Source organism: Phyllostomus hastatus, unplaced genomic scaffold (genome assembly GCF_019186645.2).
Source record: "Phyllostomus hastatus isolate PE091 unplaced genomic scaffold, TTU_PhHast_1.1 phas_scaffold_93, whole genome shotgun sequence".
Classification (NCBI taxonomy): domain Eukaryota; kingdom Metazoa; phylum Chordata; class Mammalia; order Chiroptera; family Phyllostomidae; genus Phyllostomus; species Phyllostomus hastatus.
In genome coordinates this window covers 37,104,338-37,121,883 of record NW_025334042.1, presented here as the reverse complement: position 1 = coordinate 37,121,883, position 17,546 = coordinate 37,104,338, and the positions used below count along the sequence as shown (strand labels likewise).

Below are 17,546 nucleotides of genomic sequence, written 5' to 3'. Positions count from 1 at the left end.
TGAGAGGCAAACAGTAAAACAAACAACAAATGAGATTTCTCAGTCTGCTAATAAATCCTGAGTAGGTGGCTCGACCCACATTATTCTTGGTCCTTTAGAGCCCTGCTGCAGCTCTGATACAACACAGAATGTCAAATGTAACAACCTGCTATATAGAGGACATTATGGAAAACCATGACTTTGCTATGAACTAGAGTGGTCCTTTTACAAAGTAATCACCTGAGGTTGCCAGTCAGGCAAGAATTCTTATTGTAGTCCATTCCCATTCACTTTTATCCACTGGTTGGGCTGGGATGAGAGCTCAGGATTTGCTTCCCAATACACAGCCCCTCTATAACACTTTCATAGGAGGAATAACAATTTTCCAATGTACCCCTGTAAGCAGAGAAATAATCAGAAATGCAAAAAAAAACAATCCTCCTCTTGTCCTTCTGTATAAAACACATAATCCTCTGCATCATCCTCCACTGCATGTGTGATAAGGGCTTCCATCCTCTCTTATATCATGTTTGGTTTTATGCAACCATTCTCCTCCTACAGTCCACCTAATCTCATGAGCATAATTCTTTTCTCTCTTCCTCCTCCCTACGCAAACTTCATTACTGATGTTCCTGAAGTATATGCAAACTAGTCCACTAAACTTCTCTGAAAGCGAGCAACATATATCAGCCTAAAACAGCAACTGGACAAAGTGTGTCTACTATTTTATATTATCTGAGCTTGCTTTTAGCACCTTTTACAACAAAAGTTGGAATTTTTTCCCCCTGTATAAAGTGACTGTGGCATTCTGGGGCGGAATGCTACAGGCCCAAGTTCATGGTAAGTTCAGAGGAAAGGAATGTTCAAAGAAAACCGAACCCAAGGCATTGTGGGTAGTGATATGGAAAGTTGACAAAACAATGATAAACAATGAGGGGAAAAGAAATAATTAAGTGTTCTGAAGTACTGTATCAGCATTTTATGCATTGTTAACTTTTTGTTAGGAAACTGTTTTATTGTATGTGGTTTCATGGAAAGATACTAACCCAGTCTGTTGGAACAGCATTCTGCATGTATAATGATTATAAAACTTTTTTAAATAAAAAAGAAAATAGGCAAATATGCCTGCCTGAGATAAGGCTTTCTGAACAAAATATAATACATGGAAATCCTTTCTTAAAGTGCTTTGTGGATTTAAGGAGGTAGGAAACTTGAAACAGTGGAGCTACAGTAAACACGTAAGTCTAAACAAGGTGTGAAAAACTGGGCTATACCCAGCAATAGCCAAAGCAAGAAGTAAAGGAGAAGCAGTTAACAGAGAAAAGTAAATACTTTACAGATAAATTTTCTAAAGGTACCTCTAAAAAACAATTTGAGTATTGAGACTTACAAAAGAGGCAAAATTTTTATATTGTTAGAATGCAATACGATATCAATCATCATTCAGCCCATAATTGATGTCTTGTTTTGTTCATTTCAATACAGATTATGTCCTTTTATTTGTATTCCTTGCATTCATTCAACAAAAATGTATTTAGTTTCAGAAATTATTTTACACATAAGGATACATGAGCAAATAGAACATGCAAAACTCCCTGCACCCCTAAACAATATATTCTAGTGAGCAGAGAAGACAATAAACAATAATTAACACATATATATTAAGTTGTGAGAGGAAATATTAAGGAGAAGTTTGGTCACATTTGCTCAGAGTTGAAGAAGGTAGGAAAGCAAGTCAAAGGGCCTGTGGTGGGAGCTGTCCCAGGGGTTAGACCGTGAGGCTGGTGGAAAGTGAGCGTGAGGAGAGATAGCTCACACTGAGTTAAGAAGGAACCGGAGAACCAAACGTTCAGGGCACCATAGGCATTGTAAAGACATTAGCTACTGTTCTGAGAGAGACGGAAAGCCACAGGAATAGTCTACAAAGTGACACGTACATTTTTAAAACTTTTAAGTTTAGGGAATACTTTTAAAAGATCTTTTAGGCCTCAAACCCTAAAATGATAAGGTAGGCCCAGGTAGACTGAAAAAATATTTAACATGGTTACTATGACTTCACTTTCCTTCACTGAACAGCTAAGATGCTACAGGAACTCAGCAATTTCCATCAAGCCCTGTTGAAAATCACTGATTGAATTTGTGGTACCAACCAATAATGTAACCGTTCAGCATTCCAAACCAATTTGATTCTGTCACATCTTAAAGAGACAATTTACTTCTTTATATAAACTAGATTCCTACAAAGAGAAAAGGGGCATGCATTGTTGACATCAGTCAAATGTCTGTTTGTTTTGTTCAGCACATGTAAGATGCTAGAACAAGATGAGTTGTCACAGTTTTAGATGCACGTATTTGATAAAGAATCGCTGAGAATGTTTCACTGCAGGAAAGATAATATCTCCCAGCAGGCCAAGCTGCACAATAATCAGTATTGACTCAAATCAGATGTTATTGTGCATTATCAATGTAACAGGGTTGAGACTAAGTTTCCTTTGCAGGAAAAATATTTTGAAAGAACAAGGAAAAGCAGCTTTTCCAACATACATGCTAGTATAGAACTATATAATAGCTGCAAAAAATGCACTGCTTTCTCGTCAACTATGAGCAAAGGATGGGTCAGTAAACACTTAGATTATTACTCATTAAATGCTAATATTCAGAAGTTTAAGAAACTTCCAGAAACCTGCAGTTTTTAAACTAGTGTTTAAGAAAGAATTGAAAATAGGGGAGGGGGAAGGGATTGAGCTAGTTCTGGATAATGGATTACTGATTTTTTTAAGGTTCTCCAAACACATTTTATATTTCAATGCTGCATCATCCTTGAAATGCACACAGGATGAAAGAGGAAGAAACTACTCTATTTCAAAGGCAGGAATAGGGGTCTGTGAAATCTAATTCTTAGGGTTTTAACCATTAGTTAAAGATGCATTCCAAGGTCTTAATAAAATAAAACAATTTAAAAAAACTAACATCTATTAAGCATTCAACCATGTGCTAGCCCTCTGTATTTGTGTGCATGTGTGTGTCACGATCCCCAGTCCACACAAGGAAACTGAAGGAGGAGACATTCTGGGTAGATACAGACCCTTCAGCAAGTACAGGAGTGTCATAGTTCGAGGATGAATGCAAATGGCCCAGAAGTAGGAAGTGAGGACTGAGACGTGAACTCTATTTGAAGTCTCCTCTAGGAGATGCTGTACTGTCCACACAACCTAAAATCTTCCCTTCAGTGTGGACACATTCACTGCCCAGCTGCCAGCAGCAGAGTAGTTTTTCCTCATCTGTAGTTTCACTTTCCATGGCTTCTGTAACCCGCAGTCAACCCCTTCCAAAAATATTAAATGGGAAATCCCAGAAATAAACAACTTATAAGTTTCAAGTGGTGCACCATTTGGAGTAGCGTGATGATGAAATCTCATGCGACCCACTCCATCCCATCCATATATATTAGGGTAGGATGAATCATCCCTTTGTCCATTGTGTCCAAGCAGTATACACTCTTCACCTTTAGCCTCTTAGTAGTCACTGGTTATCAGATGGATATATCCCTGCATTTGTGTTCAAGTAATCTTTATTTTACTTTATAATAGCTCCAAAGCACAACAGCAAAGATATTGGCAATTTGAATATGCCAGAGAGGAACTGTAACATCTATACCTTAACTGAAAAAGTGAAAGTTCTCAATTTAATAGGGAATTTTTTTAAAAAAAATACTGAGGTTGCTAAAACCTATGGTAAGAGCAAATCTTCCATCCACAAAATTGTGGTGAAGAAAAAAGAATTTCACGCTAGTTATACTATTGCACCTCAAACTGCAAAAGTTATGATAACAGTGTATAGTAACTGCTTAGTTAAGATGGAAAAGGCACTACATTTGTGGAGGACCTATTCATGTTGGCCCAATGGCAAAGGTAGGTCCTTTATCACAGCAGTCCGAAAGGCGTCTTGGAGGGTAGGACTTCCAGCCAAGATAGAGACATAGGTAGATATGTTTTGCTTCCTCACACAAACAAAAGGACAACAACCAATTAAAAAACAAACAAACAAACAAACAGAACAGCCTGAAAATAGAACTGTATGGAAGCCCAACAACCAAGAAGTTAAAGAAGAAACATTCATCCACACAGGTTCACAATGCAGCAAAGCGGGTTGCCCCACCCTGGCAAATACCTAAGGCTCTGCCCCTTACAACATAACAGGTGTGCTGAGAAAAAGAAATGAAAGAACAGATCAAAACTCCAGAAAAAGAACTAAGCGACCAAGAGACAGTCAACCTATCAGATGCAGAGTTCAAAACACTGGTAATCAAGATGCTCACAGAAATGATTGAGTGTGAATGCAAAATAAAGGAAGAAGTGAAGGCCACACAAAGTGAAAATTAAAATATATAGGGAAACAACAGTGATGGGAAGGAAACTGGGACTCAATTCAACAATATGGAACAGAAGGAAGAAATAAACATTCCACTAGAACAGAATGAAGAAACAAGAATTTAAAAAAAATGAGGAGAAGCTTAGGAATCTCTGGGACAACTTTAAATGTTCCAACATCCAAATCATAGAGGTGCCAGAAGGAGAAAAGGAAGAGCAAGAAATTGAAAATTTATTTGAAAACAAAATGAAGAAGAACTTCCCCAATCTGGCAAAGGATATAAACGTCCAGGAAGTCCAGGAAACTCAAGAGAGCCCTAAAAAAGTTGGATTCAAGGAGGAACACACCAAGGCACATCATAATTAAATTACTCAAGATGAAAGATAAAGACAGAATCTTAAAAGCAGTAGGAGAAAAGGACAGAGATACCTACAAAAAAGTGCCCATAAGACAATCAGCTGATTTCTCAAAAAAGACCTTGCAGACAAGAAGGGCCTAGAAAGAAGTATTCCAAGTCATGAAAGTCAAGGACCTACATCCAATATTACTCTATCCAACAAAGCTGTCATTTAGAACAGAAGGGCAGATAAAGTGCTTCTCAGATAAAGTCAAGTTAAAGCAGTTAATCATCAACAAGCCCTTATTATATGAAATGTTAAAGGGACTTACCTAAGAAAAAGAAGGAAGATCAAAACTATGAACAGTAAAATGACAACAAACTCACAACTCCCAACCAACAACTAAACCTAAAAAAAAAAAAGCAAACAACTAGAACAGGAACAGAATCACAGAAATGGAGATCACATGAAGGGTTATCAGTGGGGAGAGAAAAGGAGAAAATAGGGGGAAGGTACAGGGAATAAGAAACATAATTGGTAGGTACAAAACAGGGCGAGATTAAGAATAGTATAGGAAATGGAGAAGTCAAAGAATTTACATGTACAACCCATGAACATGAACTAAGGGGGTAATGCTGAAGGGAGGTGAGGTGCAGGGCATAGGGGAATAAAGGAGAGAGAAAGATGGGACAACTGTAATAGCATAATCAATAAAATAGACTTTAAAAATGTGTGGAAGACAGGACATCTTCATGGTCCAAGATCCTCCCTCAGAATGTCAGCAGTAGCCTCAGGCTCTGTCACCTTGGCTGCAGTATTCATCTCACTTCATTCATCATGCAGGCACTGTATCACCTCACATTATTATAAGAGTGAGTTCTGTACCATAAGATATCTTCAGAGGGAGAGAGTTACATTCATCTAACTTTTAGTACAGTATATTGTTGGAATTGTTCTAGTCACATTAGTTATTGTTGTTAATCTCTCACTGAGCCCAATTTATAAATTAAACTTTATAACACATACGCACATACAGGAAAAAGCATTGCATATATAGGGTTGGGTATTATCCACAGTTTCAGACATCTACTGGGGATCTTGGACCATACCCCCTGTAGGCAAAGGAAACAAGTATAGCAATGCTAACAGCTCACAGCTGAGCCCATCTCTCAGCACTGCCTGGCTGAAGGGAGCTGACTAGCCAGAGGCGACACCTCTTCCCAGGGGCAGTAACTGTCTAGTGACAACTAAATGCGGAAGTACAAAGGCTAGCCCCTTACCTCAATTCAGAACAGCTCTGAAGGACTATCATAGCTCCAGAACTCCCATAGCATTGGTTGAGCCCTCTGCTGCAAATGCATCTCAATTCAGTCTCTCCATCTGCCCATCTTGCTTCCCTCACCCCTCATAGGTATCGTCCACAAGACTGCACAACAATAAACTGCATAGATGCCATGTCAGAGGCCCAAAGTGTATTTCCAAAGGAAACTGACCAAAGACAACACCACAGCAAGAATAAATACTACATGATCCATTTCATACCTTTTGAGAAAACTGAGATTAAAAGGTAGTAACATTCTATTGGGTACCTCCATTGGCTGATGTTAGTTTGTAATGAAATTCCCAGTATAACTGGAAACAAAGCACATGTAATCACAGTTAGGAAGTGCTTATCTTTAAGTTAGTTGAAATAATAATGAATCATTGGATTAAGTGAGGAATTATTGATGAGTGATTTTAGATTGACTATGAAGTGCATATAGCTCATATAGGCTACGTGGTGGTCAAATCCACACAGTATCAGATACGTCTAATTAACTGCATGCGCTTTAACATGGTAAAACAGTACGCTTGCTTGAGAAGCTTGTTAAATTTTTTAGAACTATGTAAATGCGTATGAGTTCAAAGAGAATAAAAAATGGTAAAAGGAGAAAGTAAATTTTATAGCAACAGACTATTGATTTTCATCTAGATCCAAAGAGAGACTGCAAAATGGATTATCAGAGTGATGGCTTTTGAGCATTAAAACCACAAAACAGACATCATAGGAGTCACAGTGCATTACAGTGATGACACAAAAAATGGATCCAATGTTCCATATCTGGGCTGCAGTTAAGTTACTGACCTCATGCTGATTTTGTTGAGGTTCAGACAGAAATATATGATGGACGATATAAATAACTGAGGGTATAAAATGTTGAACAACCATATCTAGAGAGAACTACCTTATTTGATATTAATCAAAAGAGAAAATGTCGGTGGCTCCAAGTTCTGCCTCTAGCTCTCTGATCTTGGCCTGGTGATCTGCAAAGGAATCATAGGGAGGGTGTGGTCAGGCTAGAAGCAAATGTTTATGGGAACAAGGTTAGCTTTATTTTTTAAGAAAATCCACTATGACAGGCACAACATATTATCTGATGAATTATTGTATATTTTTAATCAGAATTGTACAAGGCAATCTTATAAAAGATAGTAACTTGAAGTAACAAAGTATCACAACACAAGGGCTAAAAGTATAGAGACCCCAGAGATAAGTGTTAGAAGAAATAACTGGTGGGAAAATTTACCTCATTAAAATGTCCATACTACCCAAAGCAATCCATAGATTCAACGTAATTCCTATTAAGATACCATTGCATTTTTCACAGTCTAGAACAAATATTCTGGAAATGTATATGGAACCAAAAAGACCCTGAATAGCCTCAGCAATCCTTAGAAAGAAGAACAAAGTTGGAGGGATCATAGTACCTGATATCAAACTATACTACGAGGTCGCTATAATCTAAATAGTCTGGTACCGGCTTAAGAACAAACACATAGATCAATGGAACAGAATAGAGAGCCCAGAAATAAACCCATGTGTTTATGGTCAGTTAATATTTGACAGAGGAGGCAAGAGCATAAGACAGACTCTTCAAAAAAATGGTGCTGGGAGACCTGGACTGGTACACACGAAAAATGAAATTAGACCAGCAACTTACACCATATACCATAATAAACTCAAAATGGATAAAAGATTTAAATATAAGTCATGATACCATTAAAATACCAGAGGAAAATATAGGCAGTAAAATTTCAGACACCTTGAATAGCAAAATTTTTCCTGATGTATCTCCTAGGGCAAGAAAAATAAAGGAAAAAAAACAAATGACACTACATCAAATTAAAAAGTTTCTGCATGGCTGAAGAAACCATCATGAAAATGAAAAGGGAACTGACTATATGGGAGAACATATTTGCCAATGATACACTGGACAAGAGATTAACCTCCAAAATATGTAAAGAGCTTATATGACTCAACACCAGGAAGACAAATAATCCAATTAAAAATGAGCAAAGGACGTGAATAGACACTTCTCCAAAAAGGATATGCAAATGACCAATAGATATATGAGAAAATGCTCAATGTCACTGGCCATCAAAAAATGCAAATTACAGTGAGATATAACTTTACACCTGACAAAATGGCCATCATTAATAAATCAACAAACAAGTGCTGGTGAGGACATGGATAAAAGGGAACCCTAGTGCATTGTTGGTGTGAGTGCAGACTGGTGCAGCCACTGTGGAAAACAGTATGGAATTTCCTCAAAATAACTAAAAATGGATCTGCCTTTTGACCTGGCAATTCCACAGCTGGGACTATACCCTAAGAATCCCAAAACACCAATTCAAAAGAATGTATGCAGCCACCTGTTCAAAGCAGTGCTATTTACAATAGCCAAGATTTAAAAGTAGCTCAAGTTCTCATCAGTAGATAAATGGGTTAAAAAAAAAACTGTGGGACATCTACACAATGGAATACTATGCAGCAGGACAAAAGAATTACAACTTTTTGCACAACATGGATGGAACTGAAAGCTATCAAGCTAAGTGAAACAAGGCAGTTGGTGAAAGACAAATACCATATGATCTCACTTAAAAGATGAATCTAATAAACAAAATAAACTAATGCACAAAATAGAACTAGAGGCATAGAAACATGGAAAATACTGACATCCGTAAGGGGAGAAGGGGGAGGTGGGGACTGATCGAAAGAAGGTGAAGGGATGAGTCAAAGAACATAGATGTAGGACCCATGGACAAGGACAGCGGTGAAGGGGCTGATTATGGAAGTGGGGAGTGGGCTGAGTGGGGGGAAAGAAAGGGGAAGTGTGGGACAACTGTAATAGCATGAACAACATATAAAAGAAGTAACTGAGTCTTTAATAATCAACATTTAACACCTATTTATTGAGCTCTTCCTGAGTTCCAGGAATTGCTTTCTGCACTAGTGATGCAGCTATGAACAAAAAGATACAAGACCCTGTCACATTCTAATGGTCGGAGGTCCAGAATGATAATAAATGGCTAATAAGTTATTAAGAAAATATTCCATTAGGATGATTTCTATAAAGAAAATAAAACATGGTTATATAATAGGGACAGACTGAGGCTACCCTAGATTGGATTCATGAAAAGGTCTCCCTGACATGGTATCATCTGAGCTAAGATCTGAATAGCAAGGAAAACAGCCATTTGAAGGAATGAGGGAAGGACATTCCTGGCAGAGATACCCAATGTTAGAAAAGCCTCATGAGTAGAAGCTTGGCATTAGCTCTAAAGAACAGAAAGGATAGTTGTGTGGCTAAAATATACTGACCGAAAGATGTAAAAGTTAAGGGTTGAGATCAGAGAAATAACCAAGAGTCAGGTTATGCAAAGCATTATGCACTGAAACAGGGAAGAGTAGCATTGCTGATTTGCTTAGGGAGCTCACCCTGGCTGCTATTTAAAGAACTGAACATAGTGCAGATGGGAGTGGTTAGAATGGACGTTCAGAGACCAGGTAGGAGGCTATTGCTGCAGTCATCGAGTGATGACTGTGATGGTTAACTATAAGAAGATAAAATTTAGTAAGGGTCATCGTAAAACCGGTTTTGATACCCACAGTTCCCCCCAAATAATACCCAAGTATAAGATGGGAGGTAGCAGTACCACACATGTTAAAAGCACAGAGTAAACAAAATAATGGGCTATGTCAAAGGGACATAAGAACCCACCTGAAAAAGCTACCAATGCCCATAGCTGGAGCAATTTGAGCAACAAATAAAGAGTGCACTATTGGACTGCAATCCAAAATATCAAATAAATATCCATGAGTCCCATACTGATATCAATAAATGACTGAAGAGAAAAATAAATGAGGGAAAGAGAGGAATCACCCACACAGAATTCCAAATATTTGTGTAAATAATGTATGTTTAATCCCTTACCTCTTGAGAATGGTTTGCTCTTCCAAAGAGTACAGTGTGGAAAGGGAGAAAACAGTGTATTTATAACAGGAAGCCTTGGCCAGCTGACCGTGGTTAGTGTCGTCAGTGATAAGCCAAATTGACAGCAAGTGACACCTTTGAAATGATGAGATGGAAATGGCACTTCACCTTTGTGATCGTCCTCCTCTGAACCCATAACCTAAGTCCAACCATGAGAAAAACTTCAGACAAGCACTAATTGAGGGATATTCTACAAAATACCTGGGTGTCTCGGTGACAGAAAACAAGGAAAATTGAGACACTGCTACAATCCGAAGGAAACTAATGAAACATGACAACTGAAAGTAATGTATATCTTGGATGGGGTCCAGGAACAGAAAAACTAAGGAAATTCAAATAAAGTATAGAGTTTAGTTAAATAGCAATGTACTAATGTCAGTTCATTATTTGTGATGAACACATCACAGTTATATATATGTTAACAATAAGGGAAACTGGTTGGAGAGTATATGGGAACTCTCTGTACCATACTTCAATGTTACACTCTAAAACTATTGTGCAATTGAAGGTTTATTTTATTTATAAAAAAGAAAGAAAGAAAGAAGAAAAGGCATAGGGCCTTGGATTGGTTCCCATTAACAGAAGTATGGCATCTACAGACTGGAAGCCGAATCCAACCCCACTCAGTCTCGTAGAATCGTAGCCGTAGTGCTGTAGGAAACACAGCCATGCCAGGTGCCAGGCTTGCAGAGGGGCGTAGAAAAAATACACTGGAAATAAGAGTAACCATAACAGACAGAGGGCTTAAAGTTTTGTCACATAGGGGGCAAATATAAGTACTGGGTGAGCTTAATCTAGAAAACATGAAGGACACAACAACTACATCAAGTTATAAGAGAAGTTATTATAAAAAGTGAGAGTTTGACCTTCTTCTTAGTCTTAAGTTATAGGGTTTGATAAAAATAGAGGGACAATGATGAGTGAGAAAACATCTATTCAAGAAAAGGAAGAACTTCTTGTAAACCTAGCATCACCCATCCTGGGGGAAACAGCGTGCCCTTTCAACACTGAGCATTCAGACTTCCACTGGAAGGCACTGTCCAGACACTGTAGAGGAGACAGACGTAAAATACTGAAGTTTAATGTTTTCCTGATTCTCTATCAGCACTTACTAAATCGTAAGAACACTATGTGAGCCCAAAATCCATACTATGTTATAGCAATTTGTATCCTGCATTCATTTTAAGTTTCTTATTAACATATACATTCATTTCTTCGTGCATTCATTTTTTTATTTTTCTTTTTAAAATGCATTTTAACTGTGATAGACTTTCTTGACTCTATTAATGGAATGTGAACTAATATATTCCTGGATCTCCAGCCCAGACTACACACTTCAATTTAAGACTTACCTATGCAATTGCTTAGTTGACCCCTCCACTTGAATAACTAATAGTCATTCCCAACTTAATTTCCTCAACGCAAAAGTTCTGATTTTCCATCCAAACCTGCAGCTCCCTCAGTCTTTCTTATCAGCAAATACCACCAACCTACCTCTAATTCCTGCCATCTACCCCCACCTCCATTTCATTAGCACATCCTTAAAACCTCTGTGTTCAATTGTCCACTCTCTACATCACAACCACCACCACTCATCCAAACTAGTCCTTCCTAGACTATTGCCATCACTTCCTCACTGGCCCCTGCTTCTCTTCTTTCCCCTCATAGGTTACTCTCCACAAAGCAGCCAGAGAGAGGGATTGTACACATCCACACACGTGCAAACACTTGGTCAAGGCCCTTCTAACCTATCTCTAATAGTTAACCATCACACTTAGGAAAAAATTCTAACTCCTGACTCTGTGATCTGCTTCTTTTGATCTCTCAGAACTCTTATCAGTGTCCTCCCTGCCAGTGCTCCAACGACATCGGCCTTGTCTCTATTCCTCAGTAGCCTCAAGCTAGTTCCTCCCTGAGGGAGATTGCACCAGCTGCTCTTTCTGCCTAACATGTTTTCCTCATGATCTTCAAATGTCTGCTTCCTTCTTGTTAATCTAAAATAGCCATGAAGGCATTCTTCATCACATCAGCCTATTTTATCTCTCTGCATTGGATTTATCACTAGTGGACATTTTCTTGTTTATGTTTGTGTTGCATTTGTCTGTGAGTTGTCTGAGAATAGAAACCTCACATACCTTATTTATGGCTGTAGTCTCAGAAACCCAAACAGGGCCTAGAATATTATAAGCAGTCAATAAATACTTGTTCATAGAATTGATAATTTTAATAATGCAAATAAAGATGATATTTTTTACCATATGGCTTAAAATATTCTTAAACTGAGCTTTTCTAATATATAAAGAAATAAAACCAATCTTTTAAAATATAATTAACACTAAGATTAATAATAAACACCCAATGACACTTACCTACCAATCTTCTTCTACATTACCCAAATTCACTCTTACGCTTTCCTATCTTTATGAACATATGTTTGTACTGTTCCTCTGACTGAAATAAATTCTCCTGCAATGTTCTCTAATCCCCATTATCTATGTAAATTTTATCATCTGTGAAAATATTATCCATTTTTAAGAACTAATCTCAAACGCTACCTTCCCTTTGAGGCCTTCTCTGATTGTAAAATTAAAGTCTATTTTGCATGTACCCTGACTATTTTGCTTCTTAATGACAACACTTATCTCAGTAAGGAGGCTGGTATTGTTATATAAGTTTCTTAGAACACTAGAACTTGAGATAATTTGTAAAATTCACATTAGTTTGGGAAACACTGTAAAATATATACATACCTCTTAGGGGGATTCACAACATGCAATTATATTAAAGGCTCTAAAAAAGTTCCAGAGTAAGTAATGTATGGGACTTAACTTGCTGTAACTCAAATTTTGTTTTGTATTATCTGACTATGGAATCATCCATTGTCTTTAAGAAAAAAACATATCTATTAACACTTGAGATACTCTTGATTGGTGGCTGAGAACATGGGGTTTAGAAGTTAGCAAGTGAGAGGATTTCAGTTTTAACCTGGGCTCCAACAGTTATTAGAGGAGTGATCATAAGCAAGTAAGTGATCCTTTCTGAGTCCCCACATCCCCATCTTTAAACAGAGTTCAGGATGACTGCCACAGAGGATCAGTATGATGATGAATAATTTCGGCATGGTGCCTGGGACTTAGCAACCACTACTCTATAAATGGTAGCTTACATTAGAATAATAATAACTTTAATTACTGTTGTACCTTAGTGAACTCAAATCTTAGGTGTTCATTTGTGAATGATCTCCCACAAGATCTAGCAAATATCATGCAAAGGGGCTTAAGAGTTTGCAAACTGAACGCTTCCAGCAGAATATGGCCCAAACACGTGTTTTGATTGGCTAGCACAAGGTCTTAAATATTTCAGTCCTCATACTATTCCTGTTGCATTACTATATAGGTAGGACTCAATTCATAGATTTATGTTATGAGTCTTGTTCTCTGAGGCATTCAAGTCTGCTAATTGATGACAAAACTCATTAATTAATGTTTATTGAATCACTTCCTCTCAGTGGATTCTGACTTCCTAAAATTCTCATCCACCAGAGCCCCACTCCCCTTCAAGACAATACCTAGATATTTAATATCAATCTCTTTCAAAAGACTGGCTCACTAAGGCAAGGGTTTATACATTTAAAATCTAAGTTAATGAGAAGGTAAAATCTATAGTTTAAAAAATTCTCCAGTGTGTACCTCCTTTCCCTCCTTGGTGCACAATGCTGAAGCAGTACAGAAAAAGAAGAGGTCCCTTGGGACTGTCCATTAAGGCCAGCTCCTGGGAGGTGGGAGGCATTCTTACAATGAGGGAGCTGTGCTCTGATGACCTCCAGAGGTCCATTTCACCCTTGAGTTTCTATGAAATCATTGGAATTTAAAATAGAGCACTAACAAGAATTTTGAGATCATCAAGGCCATCCCCCTGCCTGTTACAATACTTTTGTATTTCCAGGTTCAATCTTGAAGTGTGAAGGCTCAAGCTGCAAGAGAAATCAATGGGTTAGAGGGCAGACAAGCTTAGGGGGAGAGAAGAGAAAGGAAAAGGAAAAATCTGAGAATAAAGGAATTTATGCCCTCCCAATTAACCTTACGAAGGACCTCAAAATTCCCAAGGCAACCTTGATTCTACCTTTCTTTCTTTTGTTTTCAAATATGGAATTTTCCCCTGGACTAATGTTAGAATTGAGCATATTCTTCCTTTGATTTATGAGAACATTCAGGGAATATAAGGTCATGAAAGTTACCAAACCAGCTGGCTTCACTGCGAAGTAATTAAATAGAAAGTCTTAAAAACTTAAAATCCTCACTAGACTTGTTTCAGAAGAAAGTTACATTTATTTTCCTTTACACTTAAAGTACCCACTTCTTATATTTTTAAAATATGTATTCTAGATTTACATTAACTATCTCCTTGAAGACAGGAATGGACCTAATTCAAAAAACCTGTAAGAGTAGAAAGGCGAGCATCTGTATTTGTGGTTACAACTACTAGTGGACAAGCACAATTCAGGAAATAGGTGGTTAAAGTAATTAGATAACCAGAAATGCTTGTTAGTTCAGAAAAGCAAAGTTAAATGCTGGAATTTTTTCTTCTAAAAAAAAGCCACTATGATTTCAAATAAGAAAAAAAAAGCCAAACTGACTTCTTAATAAGTTGAGCAAAAGTACATGCTTAAGTGGTTATGTTCTAAACATGAAAGCATTCTAATCAGAATAGCATTAAGAAGTTGGTTTAAAAGCTATCCACATACTAGGTAAAATACATTGTGCTGTACTATTTATTTCTCAATTCCTTTGATTCTATGCTTAAATTGTCCTTAATAATACCTTATACACCAGAGCCCACCCAAAGCCTTTCATGGCCCTCTAATCCAATACTGTCTTTAAGAAAAAGCAGACTCTGAAATGCATCTCAGCTGCTAGGTTTGGTAATTCCTTTGCAGTATGCATATTCAGATAGGCATGGTTAGTAGTTTTTCTAAGAAAACTGAGTCTGAAACTATATTCTTACAACCATAAGCCTGAGCACAGTCTACAAGTAAATCACTTGGACATTTAGCAGCTAGAAAGCAGGGCCAATGTCTGGTAAATAAACATGACAAACTAACCGGTAGCAAGCTTAGGAGGCAAAATATGAGACAATGTTCTGTGACTTTCGCATGCAATACAGAAGCTTGCTTTAATATAATGGCTTCAGGTGCTGATACTCTATCAATGCCTACATCTCTCTGATTAAGCATGACATAATAGCACTCTCAGTTTTGAAAGCCAAGTGTTTCCATTTCCTTGTATCATATAGATATCCAAGAGCAACGAGAGTTGCTACATTACATTTGTCCAAACAAAACTGTAGGGTACTCAAATCAATCTAATTATCTGTGACCCAATTTGATACTACTGCTAAAAGCAATGTTAGAACAGACCTATTCTCTTGATTTATGTTCTTTGTTTTCTCATTCATTCTCTTGTTTTATTAATTTGACTGAGAAAATACCCTTTTGCACCCAAAATTCACCTGCTTAGATATTTCCTGCATATGCTTAAACTACTGCGACGGTATGCTCTGTCTACCGGCATTTGGAAAATGTAATAAATAGGGTCAAAATTGTCATGAGTTTCAACAGAGGTCTGAAAGAATTCTAAAAATCGATGCAGCGTCATTTTCACATTTAGCAATCCCACTCAAGCAAGTAATTCTGAGCTGACTACTAAAACAGGTTCAGTTATTGGTTCATCAAAGAGCAGAAACACCATTGGCTTGTAGATGTTTCCATGATGTTGGACATAGTGTGAGTTTTCCACTTACGTCTTTCTTATCTCACATTTACCCTCACTCTCAACACTATTCACTTTAGTCTCTGCCTTATGGATACAAACATGTGGCAGGTTATGGCATTTGAGAAAATAATTTTGAGTTGCATAAGGAATAGAGATGAATGATTCTTTATGGGAATCATTTTATTTCTAATTTTTCCAGTTACAAATTTACATTGAGCTTCCATCTTTGGAAGCAGGAGACTTAATTCAAAAAGTTTTGTGTGTTTTTTAAAAAAATTTATTCTCCAATATACTGTCATTCTGAATTTTTAATGTTTTTAATGAGCAAAATTATATGCTTGGATTTCACCCTGCAGCATAATGGTATTAAAACTAAATTTTTATTTGAAACATGTTTACAGTAATAATAACTAATGTTTTTTTTATGACATAGGTTAAAAGTCTGCAGCCTCTAATTTGACAAGGACTCTATTATCACTTTCTACAAAATTAGACAGGAAAAATATTAATACATCTAAAATCTGACACAAATAGAAATCGCTTTCTCTCACTTTCTTTTTTTTAAACAAGAAAGATGATTATATGCTGTTTGTCATTCCATTTTCAGGCTAACCAAGGGGATATAGAAGTTCACACACTATTCCACTAAATAAGACCACTAAAAGAATACACTGATATTTGAATACTGAACTTCTTCAGTATTCAATATTAATATTAATGTTGAATTCAGTATTAATAGATAAAGTTATCTTTATCTTTTTGATGTTCTTATCCATTCAGTCCCCTGTTTCAACTAACATAAAAATTCCTTCACTTCCGGGTCCAGTCCAGAGGTGACACAGCATATCACCGATGAAACATTCTGCCCAAAGTTGAAAAATGGTCAGCTAATTAAAGATGGGTGAATGGTATTGAGACGAGAATTTCCCTATTCAAAACTAGAACAGAATCTTATTTTAAGGTTCCAAAGTAGGCTGATTTTCTCAGTGACTTGTATGACTGCTATCATTTTTTTTTAAGTCTGGTACTGTGCTTGGGCACTTTTTGTTTTGGTCATAACTACAAATGAAACTCTAAAAGCCAGGGCAGTTTTTCATGGTGCCTTCAGAGAGATTTTTATGAAAGAGATCCCTTAGAACTAGTCCGTCCTTCTGCAAAGTTCAGCAAACATTTCACATCAAAGTACGTATTTTGATTAATTTCACTTCAGAAAAAGCTTAAGTGGAGAGTATGCTCAAAATAACACTCCTGAGTCCACCCAGAGATTCTAAAGCTTAGCATTTCCCCAAAACCTCCCTGAAAAAGACTGCACTCCACCAGAGACTGGAATCCTGCTGAGAATGAGTGGGAGACCCTGGGGCGCTGGGAAGCTCACCTCCTGCCATAGAGGCCAGGTGAGATCTTCCTCGCAACCAATCACTCATTCTAGCTGCCAGGAGGCCTGGCTGCTGCTAACTTCCAAGTGATTCCTCCTCAGGACCTGCCCCCAGGAGGAGTGGGCTGCATTGCTTAAAGTTAGGCCCCTAAAAAGGGGCTGGAGCGACAGAGGCCCAGCGCTCTTGCCTCAAATTCTGACAAAACTCTGGAGGTCCATACAGTGCCCAAGCTCCCACTGGGATCAGCTGAAGCCTGAGCTGTTGCTGCACCTCAGGCCAGCTCCTGAAGGTCTCAACTCCCTAACAGGTGTTGATCCTAAGAGCATCCCCAGATCTCCAACTGAGCACCTCAGTGAACCCAGCCCAAGACACATTACTAGGAGAGGAGTTGCAGGG

The 17,546-nt window shown here is 37.6% G+C and overlaps 1 protein-coding gene across 2 annotated transcripts in view; it reads right to left on the bottom strand.

Annotated features, from left to right (window-relative positions):
* The window catches only part of SOX5 (SRY-box transcription factor 5), a 930,694-nt gene that overhangs the window by 814,292 nt on the left and 98,856 nt on the right, over nucleotides 1-17,546 (bottom strand). Inside the window, exon 2 of one of the 2 annotated variants that reach the window (XM_045829753.1) lies at nucleotides 6,914-6,992. The exons of the other annotated variant lie outside the window; for it this stretch is intronic. The gene's annotated coding sequence lies outside the window, so the exon portion shown is untranslated. The remainder of the gene's footprint in view (nucleotides 1-6,913; nucleotides 6,993-17,546) is intronic. 2 annotated transcript variants of the gene reach the window in all.